Source organism: Camelus bactrianus, unplaced genomic scaffold (assembly GCF_048773025.1).
Source record: "Camelus bactrianus isolate YW-2024 breed Bactrian camel unplaced genomic scaffold, ASM4877302v1 HiC_scaffold_43, whole genome shotgun sequence".
Taxonomy (NCBI): Eukaryota; Metazoa; Chordata; class Mammalia; order Artiodactyla; family Camelidae; genus Camelus; species Camelus bactrianus.
The window spans coordinates 4,588,898-4,606,846 of record NW_027413959.1 but is presented as its reverse complement, the minus strand read 5'-3'; the positions used below and the strand labels follow the sequence as shown (position 1 = coordinate 4,606,846).

The following is a 17,949-nucleotide window of genomic DNA, read 5'->3' as shown; positions in this document are numbered from 1 at the left end:
GGGTTATCTGCATTTTAATTATTGACAGTGCAATAATCTATAATATATAATTAATATCATGTAGGGTTTGATGGTACTATAACTTCTGGAATAGTTCTTGCATTGTAATGTAACATTTTAATATTCTTTACTGCCTCAGATTTCCATGAAAGTTGCCTAAGATAAATGTTTACTTGAGATCTTTTAGTAAATGTGATAACTTTCTGTGAAAAGGAAAAAAAATCAATGCCATGAAATTCATAGTTTTGTTACGTTTAAAGTCACTTCTTTAAATTCATTCATTTAATAAAAGCTTTATTGAGTGCCTACTATGTGCTAAGCAATGTCCCAAATTGTGGTGATAGAGCAGTGGTTGAGACAGAGTTCATCTGGTGGAGAATGACAGAAAAGAATTTAGTTAACAGTTAGTGATCATACTGTGGAGGATAAGGTGGTGGTACATGGCAGGATGACTCCATTAGATTGGTTTGGTCATAGAAGGCCTCTCTGACTATTGAATAGACAGAAGGAAGCAGCCATTGGATGTATGGAGGAAGGAACATTGTAGATAGAAGAGATGGTGCAATGACTCTAAACTGAGAATGAGAATGGATTGTTCCCAGATAAGAAAGAGTCTGGTTGGAATCTAGCAGGTGAAGTGGGCAAGTGACATGAGATGAGGACAGAGAGATCGACAAGGGCCAAATCATTAAGGGCTTTGCAGGCCAGTATAAAAGATTTGGGTCTTATTTTAAGTTCAATAGAGAGCTATTGGGCAGTTGTAAGCAAGTGTGTTACACAGTTTATGTTTCTAGTTTTTGTACTGGGAGAGAGGGTTGGAGAAGATGAGAAATGACAGAGCTTGAACTGGGTGGTAGTCAAGGCAGTAGAAGGAATCGGGTTCAGAATCGTTACTGCATTGGATATGAGAGGTAAGGGAAAAAGGAATCAAAGATTTTTGGATTTGAGTGTATTGTTGAGATGAGGAAGATGGTTGAAAGGCATAGAGAAAGGAAAACATTAATATTAAGTGTACTCTTTTGATTGTGCTGGGTTTATGATGTCAAGTGGAGATGTCAAATAAGCAGCTTAGTCTCAAGCACTAAGGAGAGGTCAAGTCTGATGATGGAGATTTGAGAATCACTGGGTTATATTATGGCATTAAAAACCAAAGGCTTGGGTGAGAACTCCCTGGAGGAATTTGTGGTTATAGAAGAGAGAGAGGCTTAGGTCAAGCACTTACAACATTTAAAGGTAGGTCAGAAAAGAATGGCTCAGCAAGGGAGACAGTTTTTTTTTTTTTTTTTGTCTTCTAAGAATATAAAAATCTTTCTTAGAATCTTTATTCTCTGAATAAACTAGAAGACTATTCTGTGAGTTTAATAATGCACAAAGCCATTGGGTACTAAAATGTAAATACCATGTACGGTTGAATTTTAATGGTAACTATTTTGTTACTGCAAAAGTTGAAAAGTGCATGATGAACACAAAATCACACTTTTGGAAATTATTTAACAGATGAACATATTTGGGAAAAGTAAGGAATGTAAAAGGAGCAAAACAGTTGTGAAAAAACACAAACGGTAAAAGTCAAGATATTATAGTCCTATTCCTTATGTGGGAGAAGAAGGAAAAATGAAACTAATAGAAAACTCCATCCCAGAAATACCTGAGAGGAGGAAGGAGGCTGACGTGCAAAGAAAAGGAGGGAAACATAAGAGAAGGTAAAGCTATGAAGCTGGTCCATAGATTTAAATAATTAGAGGGAGGGCTGGCGGTAATCTTTGTGCGTTACCCCAACAAACTGCAGGAACAGGTAAGGCATTAAACATGGTGTGTTTTAACACCAGGTGATGACTTCTGTGAAAGTTAAAATCACCACCTGCCATTTCTATAACAGTCTACCTACAGAAAAGTAAGGTAAAGGTGGGTATTAGGTTTCAAGACTTCTAAAACCCAGTAAGACTAGGTATTTCAAACAATTTAAAAGCGTTTTTAGTAGAATCCCATCAATTGGGAGCATAAAGTACTGGTTTCATTCAGTTAAATTTGAAGACGTGTAGCCTCCACCTGAAATATCAACAATAAGTTCAGTTTTGAAGTTTCTTTTTTTTTAATATGTAATGACTTTAAATTTAAAATTAAAATAATTTTAATTATAGTCAGATTACAATGCTGTGTTAGTTTCTGCTGTACAGCACAGTGATTCGGTTTTATATATATTCCTTTTCACTTTCCAATTTTTAAGTTTCTTAGTGTAAAAGTATTCTGGAACTCCTATTGAGAATTTCACTGTGAGAGAGTATTCATAATACCTTGGAAGCCCTCAGGTATTAACTTTGTAGTTGGCTTCCTTTAAAAGGCCAGAAAAGAAACCATTTTTCTTTACAGGTTTTAACACAAGTAACAGCGCTACTTCTGACGCATTTGAGTCCTCTGCTCCTTCAGAAGAAAGGCGGCCCTTAACCAATCAGACGAGTCCTTGCGGTCACCTGACAGCGGACAGGCGTTCTCATGGGGGGGGGGGACTCTGCCGCCTTCTGGCCGCCGGCGCGGTGCTCGCCTCAGATGTGGAAAGACCGAGAAGTCGCGTCCCGACCTGTGGAGCGTGCGGATTCTGACAGGACTGTCGCCGGCGCTGGAGGTGTTGCCGCAGTCGTGGATATGTGGATACGCATTTCCCTCATGTTAAAGGTAAGGGCGGTGCCGGAGGCGAGGGCGGTACTGGGGGCAGAGGCGAGGAGCGGTGTTCTGGTCTCTACAGATGTGGTGAGCGGAAGCGCCGTGGGGCTGCTGTGGCTCCGGCTTCCATTCTCCTCCCCCGTCTTCGGGTTCCCTCCCCCGTCTTCGGGTTCCCTCCCCCGTCTTCGGTCCTCCTCCCCCGTCTTCGGGTCCCCTCCCCAGTCTTTGGTCCTCCCGCATCTTCAGGTCCCCCCCACCCCGTCTTGGGACCTCCTCTCCAGTCTTCGGGTCCCAGAGGGCGCGGCCTTCCTGACCCGGGCCTGGCCGGCTTCGTTCCGCTGGCCCCCCGGGCCTGCGTTAGCCTCGGAGGAGGTGCCGCCGGCGCGCTCGGGGTGAGCGGGGCCAGCTTTCTGTTCGGAGGACGGAGGACGGTTTGGTAAGAGCACTGCGAGCTCGTTTTGTGTCATGTGTGCGACTCTGACGGACTGGTCAGTACGGGTATGAGGGCCTCGGAGACTTCTCGTGGGCAAAATGGGCAACATTTAAACTAGTGTTCCCTTAGAGTTCTGATTTTGGTTGCCTGGATCTACATAGGTTTTGCTCTCAGCTCGGAGTTCGTCGTAAATTTTGACTTTTTATTTTTTATTTTTTTCCTTTTCTATTTCCTCCTCTTTGTTCTGCTGGTGGAATTGACTTATCGTTGACTAGATAGTTTTTGCCTGCTTGTGGCATTCAGCAGGTGACCTGTTTGTGTGTCACTAATAAGAATCAAGGTGGTGGAGGGAGCAGTTAAGCACCCAGAGCCCCTGCGCCGCTCCTGAAGGGTCCTTGCTGCCCTGTTAGTGTGTAAATTCTAGAGCTGCATATTTCAGCCTAAGGCCAACTTTGCTTTCAGCCTCTGGCAACATCTGTTTCTGCTTTCAGGACAGCACATCTTTGTCTCAGTAATGGAAACCGTTACTGCAGTCCAAATATTCAGTACCACAGGCTGATGATTTTTTTCTTCAGATTTTCTTTGTTGTTTAAGTGGCAAAATTCGGTAGAAGCATCCAAAATAGTTATGCCCAGAGGATGTTTTCTTGAGAAGAGTGGACATGGTGTAGATAACTTTAAATGGTGTAATATGATCTTAAGGACTTTTTTTTTTTTTTTTACTATCTCCAACGGACTGAAATTTTTCTACTTTTACAGTTCCGTATTTATTACTTATCTTTAAGCTTAGATATGATTTGAAAATTGCATTTTAACCCTCCTTCTCCTCCTATTATGTTCTCACTGCAGTAGCTCCTTATTGCCTGAAGTATACAGTCCTTGGTCTGACACCTGTCTTGTCTGAGGGCCTGTCTCTCACTCTCTTTCTGAGTTTATGCTATAAGCCTCAAAGAGGAAGCTCTCTGCTGTACTTGATGTTCCCATATCTCTGCCCCTTTGGGTACCATTCCCTTAATTAGGGGGACCATTCCCTCTTAGAGGGCCAGGGAGGCCCAGGCCACTTCCAGTTATGAGGTTTCTGGTATATTAAAAATGAAAATCTCTAAAATAGTTTCTAAAAGTTTTGATATGTCTTATATACTTACACTTAGCCCCTTAACATCATTAGCATTGTTAACCTCAAACCCAATGTACATACAGATTTACTTGGAGACAGCATCTCTGAGTATGTAACTGTGAGGCCCAGGCCAAAGGGTCCTACTGGCTTCTCGCATGCCTCACCCCACAGGAATCCCACATCTGCTGGGGAACTACCACCTGTCCTCACAGCCCAAAACAGGGAACTCTGTTCCAGTTAGGCTGGCTGAAGTGATCTGTTCTCCCATTTCTTACAGCACTTTGATTACAGTTCAGCTGGCGTTTCCAAAATACTGACTCACAGCATTTTGTGGATGTATTTTACCTTTCTTGATAACAAGCCCCCTTGGGATGGGGATTGTGCTCTATTAATATTCAGCACATGCTTTACACATAGTATATTCAGGGAAACAGGATGAATTAACAGATCTGTTTATCATAACATGGCGTGAGCTTTCACCTGAATTCAGTAGTAAAAATATAAGCGCTGGTATTTTGAGTCATCTTCTGATGGTTTAGTGAAATCCATATGGTTTTACAGGTTTGTATGTGTGTGCGCTTGTGTTAGGTCATTAAAATAGGAATATTTATGGAATAACTTAAAATACATTTTTAAAGCTTATGCTCCTTTGATTTTAAAGGTTGTGTTAACTCCTCCACATCCTTGTTTATTGAGTACCCTGCTTGGTGCTGGGAGTTCAGTTGTGAGCCTGTGTCAGATAACTTACAAGAGGCAGCAAGAAAAAGACACTCAACAATCACATTGTGTAATGAGGGCCATGAAGGAGAATGTGTTTTGTTATTTGTGGAAGCAGATGGCATATGATTAATTTGTAAGTAGTTAAAGAGTTTTAGCATATTGGAAAGAAATTAATTCAATAAAGGCATCTCAGCCGGGATTTGACAGGCCGAGGTGAAGAGGATGTTGTGAAGAGGCAGAGAGCTGGTTGAGAGGAGGAGGTGGAAGAGCCGGTTGTTGCTAAATCTCATGCATCCACTGGCAAACTTTCAATCTTATTGATTGGAAAAATTATTGATAAGATAATGGTATGTATGTCAACTGTCAGAAACTTCTTTGGTCTTGTTTTTAAGAGAAAGAAAATGAAACCCCCATATTTGCTGGTGCCTTGAGGTTAGCATATTTAGGCAGAAGAGACCGTTGGAGTTGAAAGGCCTGTAGCGGGAACCAGGATGACTCTTCATGCTGTGACTGCCCTTCATCTAACTAGGAAGTCGGATTTCTGGGAAGGTTCTGGCGCAGTTAGTCTTTAAGAGCTTAGGCAACCATCGGCATTGGAAAGTGTTGTAGGAACAATGTAGGAGTGGTGGTGATGTTTACTGAGATGACTCCAAGGAAACAGGTGGTTGTGCTCAGAGTGTCTAAAACTCTTGCAGTGGTCAGGTAATAGTGAAATAAGCACAGCGTTTGGTGTTACTCATCGTTTTGTTTTTCTTTACTTATCATATCAGAACTCACGTATTACGGCTCTCAAAGATACAAAATATGATATTCTTTTAATACATTTGTTTTTAAGAAGGAACATCTGAAATTGGCAATATCTGAATTTTGAAGGAAATTTATTGGCCTCAGTTTTGATACCTCTTGGGCAGTATTGCCATCTAATGACTGTTACATCAAATTGTAGATAAAAGTTCCCAAAGAACCCTATAAAATTAAGACATCAGTCCAGAAGATTTTACCTATTTCATTGTCAAAACAGTGTCACACCGTGATATGTAGAAAACTTAAGCCTCTAAAACAGAATAGTCTGTTTTAACAAATAAATGTATGATAGTACATTCATTTATGTGTTTTCTTTTTTACTTGAAGTATTGTTGATTTGCAGTGTCATATGGCATAGTGATTCAATTATAAATATGCATTCTTTTTCATTATAGGGAATTATAAGATACTGAATGTAGTTCCCTGGGCTGTATATAGTAGGACCTTGCTGTTTATCTATTTTATGTATAGTAGTGTGTATCTACAAATCGTGAACTCCTAATTTATCCCTCCCCACCTTTCCCCCCCACCTTTCCCCTTTGGGAACCTTAAGTTCGTTCTCTTTGTCTGTGAGTCTATTTCTGTTTTGTAAATAAGTTCATTTGTATCACTTTTTCTGGATTCCACATATAAGTGATATCATATAGTATTTTGCTTACTTTGTCTGGCTTACTTCACTTAGTATGACAGTTTCCAGGTTCATCTGTGTTCCTGCAAATGGCATTATTTTTTTCTTTTTTTATTGCTGAGTAGGATTCCATTGTATAAATACACCACAGTTTCCTTATCCAGTCATCTGTCAGTGGACATTTAGGTTGTTTCCATGTCTTGGCTATCGTAAATAGTGCTGCTGTGAACATTGGGGTACATGTATCTTTTCAGATTAGAGTTTTTTCCAGACATATGCTCAGGAGTGGGATTGCTAGATCGTATGGTAACTCTATTTTTATTTTTTTAAGTAATCTCCACACTGTTTTCCATAGTGGCTACACCAAACTGTATTCCCACCTACAGCATAAGGGGGTTCCCTTTTCTCCACACTCTCTTCAGCATTTCTCCTTTGTGAACTTTTTAATCATGGTCATTCTGAATGGTGTGAGGTGATTCATTTGTGTGTTTTCTGTTAGTGGCTTAAGTAGTAACTCTTAGAATGAAGCTGAAAAATACATAATATCAAATATAAACTCTAATTTTTTTTGACCAGTCTCTTAATTTTTGAGGGACGGGATTGAAATAGATGTTGTCTATGGACATTTCCAGATCTGTGATGTTCGGTTAGAGTTGCCAGGAGCACTTACGTGTGAAGAGTCACCCTGAGCCTGAAGTGATGCCTCGTTTTGCCTCCAATGCAGCACTTTGTCCTACGGCAATAGCAGCTTGCACGTGGATGCCGCCTTCCAGCAGACCCTCTGGAGCATGGCCCCCATCAGCTCAGGAAGCGAAGCAGCCCAAGGTAAAGACACCACAGCAGTGAGGAGGCTGTTCCCTTGATGCAGAGTTGACAGTCATCCCTAATGATGATAGGGATGATGATAACGAGCAAATGCATTAGAGCTCTTTGTGTCAAAGTAGCCTGTAACACAGATGCGTGACATTAAAGACTCTCATGTAAATTGTTACTTAAAAGTGAAGTTTGTGTTAAGATCTGTCCTTCCTTATTTTTACATTTCTGTTTATTTGTGTGTATTTTACACGTGAGCTTTCTAGGGGTTATTTTCTCCAATGTTCTGGCCTCAGGATATTGCTCATTTAGGCTAATGTCGAGATGTCTCATCCTCCGGGGTGCGGGACTTAGACCCGGAGCACAGTAGTGCCTGCGCTTCAGGGTTTCCAGGGAAATAGCTCTGTTCTGATCATTCTCACTTAGATGGTCCAGAATTGAGCCTATCCAGGCTTGTCTGTTCAGTGGAGGGTCTTTTGAGGCTACAGTCATGGATTCTAGACTTGGGAGCCCAGGGCTCAGAGATAGAAGGCAGGTGGCAGCACCTGTGTCTGTGATTTTTCCCAGTTACCTAAGCCTCACTAGGCTTCTGGATCTTTGACTATGAAAATAGAAGGCTGAACCAGGTGATCTGTCCATCTGTCAGCATCTGACCATGACTGTTCCAGTGTGACTGGTTTCGATCTTTCCAGGGTATCTCATCGGCAGTGACGTCCTCAGGTTGCTTCATGGACACATGGATGAGTGCCTCACTGTCCCCTCAGGAGTACATGGCGAAGAGCAGCGGAGGTTGGTACCTGAGCCCAGAGCCTGGAGCCTCGCACCTTCTTGCCTTGACACAGTTCCTTAAGTTCAGGATGTGTCTCGTCAGGCCATTTGCATAATAGAAAGTGGGCCACTAACGTTATCTGTCCACTAAAGTGATCCATTTGCTGGCCTCCTCTGAAGTTTTTACTCATGTTATGTTTTGATTCCCTGTCAATAGAATTGATGAAAATTTTTGTCCAATTAAAACATGGTAAGAAGCATTGAATGAAGTAAACTAAGTGGGAGGAGTGAAACATTCAGCTACTTAAAACCTCATTAAATGTTCATTAGTTTCAATTAGTCTTCTTTCTGGAATGTTCAGTCTCATACTCAGTTTCAAAATCAGAGTTCTCAAATGGCCCAGAGGTTCAGGTCCTTTTTATGTTGTCTTCTATTTACTGACATAGAAGATAAAATTGACCACTGTCCCTAGTAGTTTATGTGATTTTAATTCCTCTCTCATGTTAATCTCATTTGGCATTGGACCAAGACTGCAGGGGTCTGGATCATGGGGGAAAGTGCACAAAGTGACTGAAAAAGAAGATAAGAAGAGATTTTTTCCCCCAGACTTAAAAGACATTCTTATGGAGCAAATGGATGCCCATAGGGGGAGAAAAGATCAAAAGAACTGCAGCCTAAGCCTCACACTTTATACAAACCCTAATTCAGATGGGTCATTTGTGTAAATGTAAAACACAAAACTATAGAACATTTAGAAAAACTCTTGGAGATCACAGTTTTAAAACTTGACATAAAAAACATGTCCATGAAAGGAAAATATTGATAAGCTGGATCTCATCAAAATGAGAAAGTTTTGTTCTGTAAAAGCCCCTGTGAAGAGGATGAAGTGTGAGGCCCAGTGGAGAGGGAGGCAGTGGGTCCTCGGGAAGTAAGCGGTACATGCACAAGCTTTGGTTTCCTTAAAGCAACCTTAAGGGATTGGTACAGAGACCAGTTTAGGTTTAAGTATGTACATTACTTAGCATCACGTCTGGCATATTAACAGCCTGTTGTAATGAGAGCTTTGGAACTTGGGTGTGTGTGATGCACATCCAGAGAAGTTTCTCTTTGTGTGTGTGAGACTGTTCTGTTGATATTTATATTTTTCTGTCTCACCATTTAGCAGATTGTTATATTAAAACATTAAAATTAATGGGTTCTTACATTTCTTCTAAATGTTTTAAATATCTGGAATAGAATTTAGAACTTCAAATAACCATATGCATGTGTTGAAATATAATATATTAAACTACACCTGAACTCATAGCTGAGTGCTTCTGTGGACTGAAATTAGATGGGTAAGGTGAATGTGTTCACTGGAGGGAGGGGAGAGGGAGAGAAAGAGAGTGAGGGAGGGGGGAGGCAGGGAGGGAGAGGAGAGGGGAGGGAGAGAAGGCCAGGGGGAGGGAGAGGGAATGAACGGGATTAGAGGGAATAAAAGAGGAGAGGATGTGTTTAAATCAAATGTGTATTCAGATCACTGTTATTATTTTGCTATTTTTATTTCCAGTTATATTCTCTCCTACCAAAAAGTATAGCTTTTACTGTTTATCCAAAGACTTCCCATTTGTTCCTCTCTTTAATTGGCTTGAATAAATAGAGTCCAAGAATGAAAAGTTAACATTTTGTTTTGTTTTGTTTTGTTTTGTTTTAACAGAAGTGTTCACTACGAAGTTGGTGCTGTATCTGTTCACGCACGTGCCCTGTGGAGGCTGGAGACACTGAGGGTTGCGTAAGTAGAGCTTGGTGCATCCCATGCTCTGAGGGTGCAAAGTGCTTCTGCTGCTCTTGTGCTTTTGTGTAAAATGGCCACGCTGATGGCCAGCTTAAAGACTTAAACATGTAGACAAGACACTATAAACCTTTTAGAAGAAAACATAGGCAAAACATTACCTGACATACACCTCAGCCATGTTTTCCTAGGGCAGTCTACCCACACATTAGAAGTAAAAGCACAAATAAATGCACAAATGGGACCTAACTGAACTTACGAGCTTTTGCACAGCAAAGGAAACAATAAGCAAAGTAAAACGACACCCTATGGAATGGGAGAAAATACCTGTAAATGATTTGACTGACAAAGGCTTAATTTACAGAAAATACAAATAGCTCATAAAATTTAATAACAAAAAAAAACCCAATCCAAAAATGGGCAGAAAACCTAAACAAGCATTTCTCCAATGAAGACTATAAATGGCCAATAGACACATGAAAAAATGTTTAATATCACTAATTATCAGAGAAATGCAAATCAAAAGTACAATGAGGTATCAGCTCACACCAGTCAGAATGGCCATCACTCAAAAGTTCATGAATGATAAATGCTGGAGAGGGTGTGGAGAAAAGGGAACTCTCCTACACTGTTGGGGGTATGTAGTTTGGTGTAGCCATTATGGAAAATAGTATGGAAATTCATCAGAAAACTAAAAATAGACTTACCCTATGATCCAGCAATCCCACTTCTGGATATGTATCCGTAGGAAACTCCAGTGCGAAAAGATACCTTCATCCCAGTTTTCATAGCACCACTATATACAACAGTCAAGACATGGAAGCAAACTATAGAAGCAACAGATGACTGGATAAAGAAGATGTGGCGTATTTCTACAATGGAATACTACTCTGCCATAAAAAGGGATAAAATAATGCCATTTGCAGCAACATGGATGGACATAGAGATCGTCATTCTAAGTGAAGTGAGCCATAAAGAGAAAGAAAAATACTGTATGATACTACTGATATGTGCAATGTTAAAAAAAAAGACACTAGGAATTCATCTACAAAACAGAGACTTGCAGACTTAGTAAATAATTGTATGGTTGTATGGTCACCAGGGAAAGGAGGTGGGAAGGGATAAATTTGGGAGTTTTTATATATGGTGGCTAACATTTACACATGTTAACCACTATATATAAAAATAGATTAAAAAAATGCTTCTTCTGTATAGCACAGAAACATATGTTCAGTATCTGGTAGTAACCTGTAATGGAAAAGCTGCTACAACCACCAACTGAGGAAGGAAGAAAAGAAAGGAGAGGTAGTTATCCCGGGCTAGAGCCCAGTCCTGGGAAAGTCCTTGACTGCTGCTGATGCTGCCCCCTCAATGCACTGCGCCCTCCTCCCAGGAGCAGGCAGACATGAAGACATGCATGCTGTGAACCTGGGGCAGAAGAGGCCGCCCCCAGGACAGGCCCTAGGACAGATGGGAGCTAGTCCACCTGCTGAGGGAGGGCAGCACCCCTCCCTGTAGCCGCCCTCTGACTGCATGGTGCCTACCTCCCCGTGGCCTCTGTAACATTGCTTTTGGTTTTGTTTTTCCATAGGAAGAGCTAAGCATCTCCCTTCTGGCTGTGGCTTCACACTTAGAACAGCAGTGCCTACCCCAAGATTATGCACAGAGTTAGTATAGTTACTAAAAGGGCTTCATTTTGTGCATCTCATCTTTAATCCATCTGGATTTTCCTCTCAAAATGCAAAAATGCGAATTCATGTAGAAAATAATTCACCAGTCCCTGCTTCAGATATGTAGGCAGACACAAAAAGCCACCTTTTGTATGAATTCTTTGATAGGGAATCTCCAGGGTGGGTGGAGAGAGAGAGAAAGAGAATGGGGATTAGGCCTTGTCTTGGGCTGGGGGAGGGAGGACATGGGTTGTGCTTTGGATACAAGCTTTTACGTTGAGGAAGGAAGTAGTCTGAAACCAGACAGTGGTGTTGGTCTCACAGCAATGTAAATGCATTTAATGCTCTTGAATTGCACAATTTAAAATGGAAAAAGGCTGAACTTCATAATTGTAAACTTAAACCATAAAAATAGAGTATACTGTAATAGAAAATAAGAAATCTGACTCCATATTAGATATGCTCTTTTGGCTTAAACACTGCCTTGTTTTCTAGGCTTAGTCTTGCTAGCTCTGCACCTTTTGTAAAACAGTGTTGCCTTTAGCCTGAAATAGACAGGAGAGCCTATTCTCAAGGCTCTGACCTTGAAGGATATTAACCCTTTTGCACTAACATAAAGACAACCATTTGCAGAATAGAAAATAACATTTATTTTGTTAGAGGTTTTACAGGGCCAGCATGACCTGACCAACGTGGACAGCTGCAGACCAAGTTAATGGCAGACTTACGTCCTGGAGAACCATCTTCCCCAAGTCAGACTTCAGGCTCCTTTTCTAGTAAAAGGGGGAGGGGATGTGGTTGGTTGTTGCAAACTTCTTGGTGTAGGACTTTTCATGTTCTTGGAATCCTTTGCAGCTGTCCACATGGGTCAGGTCATGGTGCCCCTGTAAAACCTCCAACAAAACAAAGGTTATTTTCTATTTTGCAACTTGTTATCTTTATAGGAGTGCAAAAGTGTTAATATCCTTAAAGGTCAGAACCTTGAGAATAGGCTCTCCTGTGTATTTCAGGCTAAAGGCAACATTGTTTTACACAAGGTGCAGAGCTGGCAAGACTGAGCCTAGAAAACAGGACAGAGTGTTAAAATAAAAGGAACAGATCTAATACGGAGTCAGATTTTTTCTACTACGTAGTGCCTTGGTAAGAGGTAAGAGGATATTTCTGAGTGGGGCTTTCTCTGCCTCAGGCTGGGGTTCACGCAGGAGCCCTGCCAGGTTCACCATAACTGTGGACCTGATCTCCTATTATAATTACCTATCAAAGTCCCTTCAATTGCCTGTAAACTATATGGGGGGAAGGGGAGGCGATGTCTCATTGGCGGGTGAAGGTCAGTCTCTCCGTAGGCAAAGACCAGGGTTGTGGAGGGTTCCAAGGTGGCCTGGCCAGTGCAGTTGCCTGCTTTGCTCTCTAGCCTTGGCTTGGACACTTTCGAAGCTCCCATCCCTCTTCCCTCTGCCCTGGCGTGAATAAACAGGGTCCCTGAACCCACCAGGATTGAGCCCAGGCCATGCACATAGCCCACCTGCCTGCTATCTGTCCCCAGGCTCAGCTGCACCCTCCGCACCACCCTCACCCCTGCAGGTCCACGTGCCCAATGTCTCCGCCCTAGGGGTCCTGATCATCATCAGGGCCATGAACGAACCATGACCCACCTGCCAGTGGTGGGCAGCCTAGGACCACCCTGACCCGCTGGCTCAGAGGAGGCACAGAGCACAGAGCAGGGGTCAGGGTGCAGGGGCAGGTATTGGAACCGCCTCTAGCCCCACCCGCCACACCCTGTAGCCTCCAACACTAGCTGTGCAGCAGCACACTAGGCTGGATCCCAGCTGGTGGCAGTCCCCATGGGGACCAGAGCCCAGACCTCCACGCCCCACACGCAAGGTGATGGGTGAAGGGGTCACCTGGGGGAGGGATGCACTAGGAGTGAGGGGGGATCCCACGGTGAGGGGGGACACGCTGAGGGGTGAGGGGCCGCTCAGAGAGGAACTGATCCCGTGGAGGGGTGAGGGGGACCATCTTGGGATGTTGGGGGTCCTGCAGTGAGGCATGAGGGGTGAGCTTGTGGCGTGGGGGCCATAGGTTACTAGCGTGGTGGAGTGTCGGGGCGGGGACCTCGGTGTGAGAGGAAGTCCCATTTCGTGGGTCCGGTGGGAGACTTGGGGGCTTGGCTGTAGGTGGGGGGGGCAGTCACAGGGTTTGGGAGGGAAGGCGAGCAGGGGGAGTGGGGCTAGGGGGTGTGGCCTGGCCCTGAGCTGGTCATGGTTTTGGTTGGGTGCCAGGACCGGTAGGTGATGGGATGGGGGTGTTAAGGATGGAGACCCGGTGGGGCGGGTAAAGGGATGGGCCCCCCGCCCCACTGCCAGGCCCTTGCCCCCAGCCCCCAGCCTGGTACCAGTCCCCACCTCCCGAGCAACAGGAGTTCCAGCCCGAGCGTCCGCGCTGCGGGCGGGAGGAGGAGGGGCGCGCATGTGCGTGGACGCAAAGATGCGCCGACCGGACCCGCCCGGAGCGTGTGAAAGCCTGGCGGGAGCCAAGTGCTCCCGGACCAGGTCCTGGAGGAGGAACGTGGCCTGGGGTCTGGGCCGCCGCTTGCTGCCGCCTCCGCTGCCGCCGCTGAGCCGGTGAGGGGGCGCTTGGTGGGGGCGCGCAGGTCGGGAGCCGGCGGGTGAAGCCTGGGCTGCGCTCGCGGGCAGCGGTGCGTAGGTGAGGCCGGGGCCTCGCGACCCGTTTGGACCCTGAGGTGGGTCGGGGGCCGCCGCGTGTTTCGTGGTGCCCACTTCTCCTTCCCGCTCATTAGTACTACGGGCGCCTCTTCGTTGCCGCTTGTACCCAGGGGATAGCGGATGCCGCCACCCCAGGAGGTGGGAGGGCACTGGATGGCAAGGGAGCACATACGACTGGTCCTCAGACCATGGCCTGTTCCCAGGAGGCGGGTGTGGTGCTGTCAGGGTGCGGGGGCGGTGGCGACGGCGAGAAGGGTCTACACTTGGGAGCCTGTGAATTTGCTCCCGTCTCTCATGAGTCCTGTCCTGGGGGCAGCTTTTGCTGTCCAGATTTGCAGGGCCTCTGCTGCAGGTCATTTCTGCCCCTGGGAGATGAGGAGGTGCTGTCGGGGGGCGGCGGCAGCGACGGCGGGAAATGGGAGCAAATCCCCGCGCTAGCATGTGGCAGCCCCAATCCCGCCACTGCCGCTGCCCCCTGCAGCACAAGCACAGGTCCTGCCTTCCAGGAGCAGGCTGACCTGAAACTTGAGTCCTGCGAACCTGGGGCAGCAGAGGTCAAGGCTAGGACACGCCGGTGGGCAGTTTGAAGCAATCCACAGGCTCGCAGAGGCGGACCCCTAAACCTGCCGCTGCCGCCGCTGCCTCTGACCACACCGCGCCCGCCTCCCAGGGGCAGGCTGACCTCGGGAAGTGCCTTGGGCAGCAGAGGCAGTCCTCAAGCCGTGTCGCGGGGGGGAGATAAGGGCAAATTGATCAGCTCGCCTGGGGCAGCGCCCCTCTCTCTGCTACCCCAGGTTCGCTGGACACTTGTTTCCAAGTCAGTGGGTTCCAGGGAGGCAGGCGTGGTGCTGTTAGGGGGAGGCGGCGGGGAGGGGTTGCTGCACTCCATTGGGAGGGGGAGGGACTTGCTTCCATTTCCTCAGGGGCCTGTACTGGGGCGGCCTTTGCTGCCCGAAATTCACATAGGAAGCCTGTGTTCGTGTCAGCCTGCTCCTGGGAGGAGGGCGCAGTGCGGTCAGTGGACAGCCTCAGTGGCTGGCAAGGACTTTCCCAGGACTGGGCTCTAGTCCAGTATAACTGACTCACCTTTTTTCTCTTGCTTCCTCAGTTGGTGGCTGTAGCGACTTCTCCATTTTAGGTTATCACCAGGTATTGAACGTAGGCTTGTGTGCTATACAGAAGAAACTTTAAAAAAAAATCCGTTTTTATACAGTAGCTAACATCTGTAAATCTCAATCTCCCAAATTTATCCCTTCCCACCCCCTTTCCCTTGTAACCGTAAGATTGTTTACCAAGTCTGAATCTTATTCTCTTTTGCAGAGGAGTTCACAGTGTCTTTTGTTTAAGATGGCGCGTATTAGTGATACCATATGGCATTTTTCTCTTTCTGGCTCACTTCTCTTAGAATGACAGTCTCTAGGTTCATCCATACTGCTGCAAATGGCATTGTTTTATCCTTTTTACGGCAGAGTAGTATTCCGTTGTATAAATAATATCAGAACTTACAGTCACCTATTGCTTCATTTCAGTTGCTTCCACGTCTTAGCTAATCTGTATAGTGGTGCTGTATATACTGGGTCGTAGGTTATCTTTCTGCATTGGAGTTCCCTCTGAATACATACCCAGAAGTGGGATTGCTGGATATTTTTAGTTTTTTGAGGGATTTCTATCCTGTTTTCCATAATGGCTACACCAGACTACATTCCCACCAGCAGTGTAAGAGGGTTCCGTTTTCTCCACACCTTCTCCAGCATTTATCATTCATGAACTTTTGAGTGAGGGCCATTCTGACTGGGGTTTTGTAGTTTTGATCTGCATTTCTCTGATAATTAGCGATACTCGAGCATTTTTTTGTGTGCCCGTTGGCCATTTGTGGTCTTCATTGGAGAAATGCTTGTTCAGGTTTTCTGCCCATTTTTGGATTGAGTTGTTTGTTTTTTGTTACTAAGTTTTATGAGCTTTTAATATATTCTGGAAATTAAGCCTTTTGTCAGTCGAATCATTTACAGATATTTTCTTCCATCCTGTAGGTTGTCATTTTGCTTTGCTTATGGTTTCCTTTGCTGTGCAAAAGCTTGTAAGTTCAGTTAGGTCCTGTTTGCTTCTTTATTTTTGCTTTTATTTCTGTTGCTTGGGTAGACTGCCCTAGGAGAACATGGCTGAGAGCTTATGCCAGGTAATGTTTTGCCTTTGGTTTTCTTCTAAGAGATTTATAGTGTCTTGTCTGCATGTTTAAGTCTTTAAGCCACTTTGAATTTATTTCTGTGTATGGTCTGAGGGAGTAGCCTGACTTCATTGATTTACATGCAGCTGTCCAATTTTTGCTACATCTTTTGCTGAAGAGACTGTCTTTACTCACTGCGTGTTCTTCGTTGAAGATTGATTGACCAGAAGTTTGTGGGTTTAATTCTGGGCGCTCTATTCTGTTCCATTGTTCTGTATGTCTGTTTCCCCCCCACCCCCTTTTCCAGTTTTATTAGGTAGAATTGCTACAGTTCAACCACACGTACACATTATATTGCATGTAGATACGTACATATGCTATACTGCACTATTTTTTAGTTTACGTACATGTACTATTTATCATTGTTAGGAAGAGGTTAGATTTTCAAACTTACATAGTTATTAAAGGAATAAAGCCAACTACAAAGTAAGAATCAACAGAATGTGGTGATCTAATCATGGACAGTCCGATGTGCTTACACATATTCAAGAAGTCAAAATGATAATTAAGTCCATTTGTGGCCTTATTATTACTGTTACTATTTTTTAGATTCCTCATATGAGTGATGTCATATGGCTTTTTTTTTTTTTTCCTCTTTCTGGCCCATTTCACTTAGAATGACAGTCTTCAGATCCATCCGTATTGCTGCAAGTGGCATTGTTTTTTTCTTCTTTTGTGTTTGAGTAGTGTTCCGTTGTGTATATGTACATGTTCCTTATCCAGTCATCTGTTGACAGACAATTGGGTTGTTTCCGTATCTTGGCTATCGTAAATAGTGCTGCTGTGAACATTGGGGTGCATGAGTTTTTCCCAGGACTGGGCTGTATCCCAGGATAACTACATCTTCTTCTCTTTCTTCCTCAGTTGGTGGCTGTAGCGACTTTTCCATTTTAGGTATTACCAGGTATTGAACATAGGTTTCTGTGCTATACAGAAGAAATTAAAAAAAAAAATCTCCTTTTACACATAGTGGCAAACATTTTTAAATCTCCCTTCCCACCCCATTTCCCTGGTAACCATTAGATTGTTTACTAAGTCTTCAAGTCTGTTCATGTTTTGTAGATGAGCTCATAGTGTTTTTTTTTTTTTTTTAAGTTGCACATATAAGTGATATCATGATAGTTTTCTTTCTCTTTCTGGCTCAGTTCATTTAGAATAATGATCTCTGGGTCCATTCATGTTGCTGCAAATGGCATCATTTTATCCTTTTTTATGGCAGAGTAGTAGTCTATTGTATAAATATACCACGATTTCTTTATGCAGTCATCTGTTGCTTCATTCAGGTTGCTTCCATGTCTTGGCTGTTATATTATAGTGGGGTTATGAATACTGGGGTGCAGGTATCTTTTCGCACTGGAGTTCTGTCCAGATATATACCCAGAAGTGGGATTGTTGGATCACAGGGTAAGTCTATTTTTAGTGTTTTGAGGAATTTCCATACTGTTTTCCATAATGGTTACACCAAACTGCATTCCCAGCAGCAGTATAAGAGGGTTCCCTTTTCTCCACACCCTCTCCAGCATTTATCATTCATGAACTTTTGCATGATGGCTGTTTGGACTGGGGTTTTGTAGTTTTGATTTGCATTTCTATGATAATTAGTGATATTAAGCATTTT

At 44.0% G+C, this 17,949-nt stretch overlaps 1 protein-coding gene across 7 annotated transcripts in view; it reads left to right on the top strand.

The window, feature by feature from the left end:
* Nucleotides 1–17,949, top strand: part of LOC105064463 (uncharacterized) — a 56,821-nt gene that overhangs the window by 12,109 nt on the left and 26,763 nt on the right. For 4 of the 7 annotated variants that reach the window (XM_074360276.1, XM_074360272.1, XM_074360275.1 and 1 more), the window contains 4 exons: nucleotides 2,371–2,673; nucleotides 6,995–7,187; nucleotides 7,868–7,964; nucleotides 9,640–9,714. The exons of 2 other annotated variants lie outside the window; for them this stretch is intronic. The gene's annotated coding sequence lies outside the window, so the exon portion shown is untranslated. The remainder of the gene's footprint in view (nucleotides 1–2,370; nucleotides 2,674–6,994; nucleotides 7,188–7,867; nucleotides 7,965–9,639; nucleotides 9,715–17,949) is intronic. One more of the 7 variants, XM_074360273.1, reaches the window with a different exon arrangement.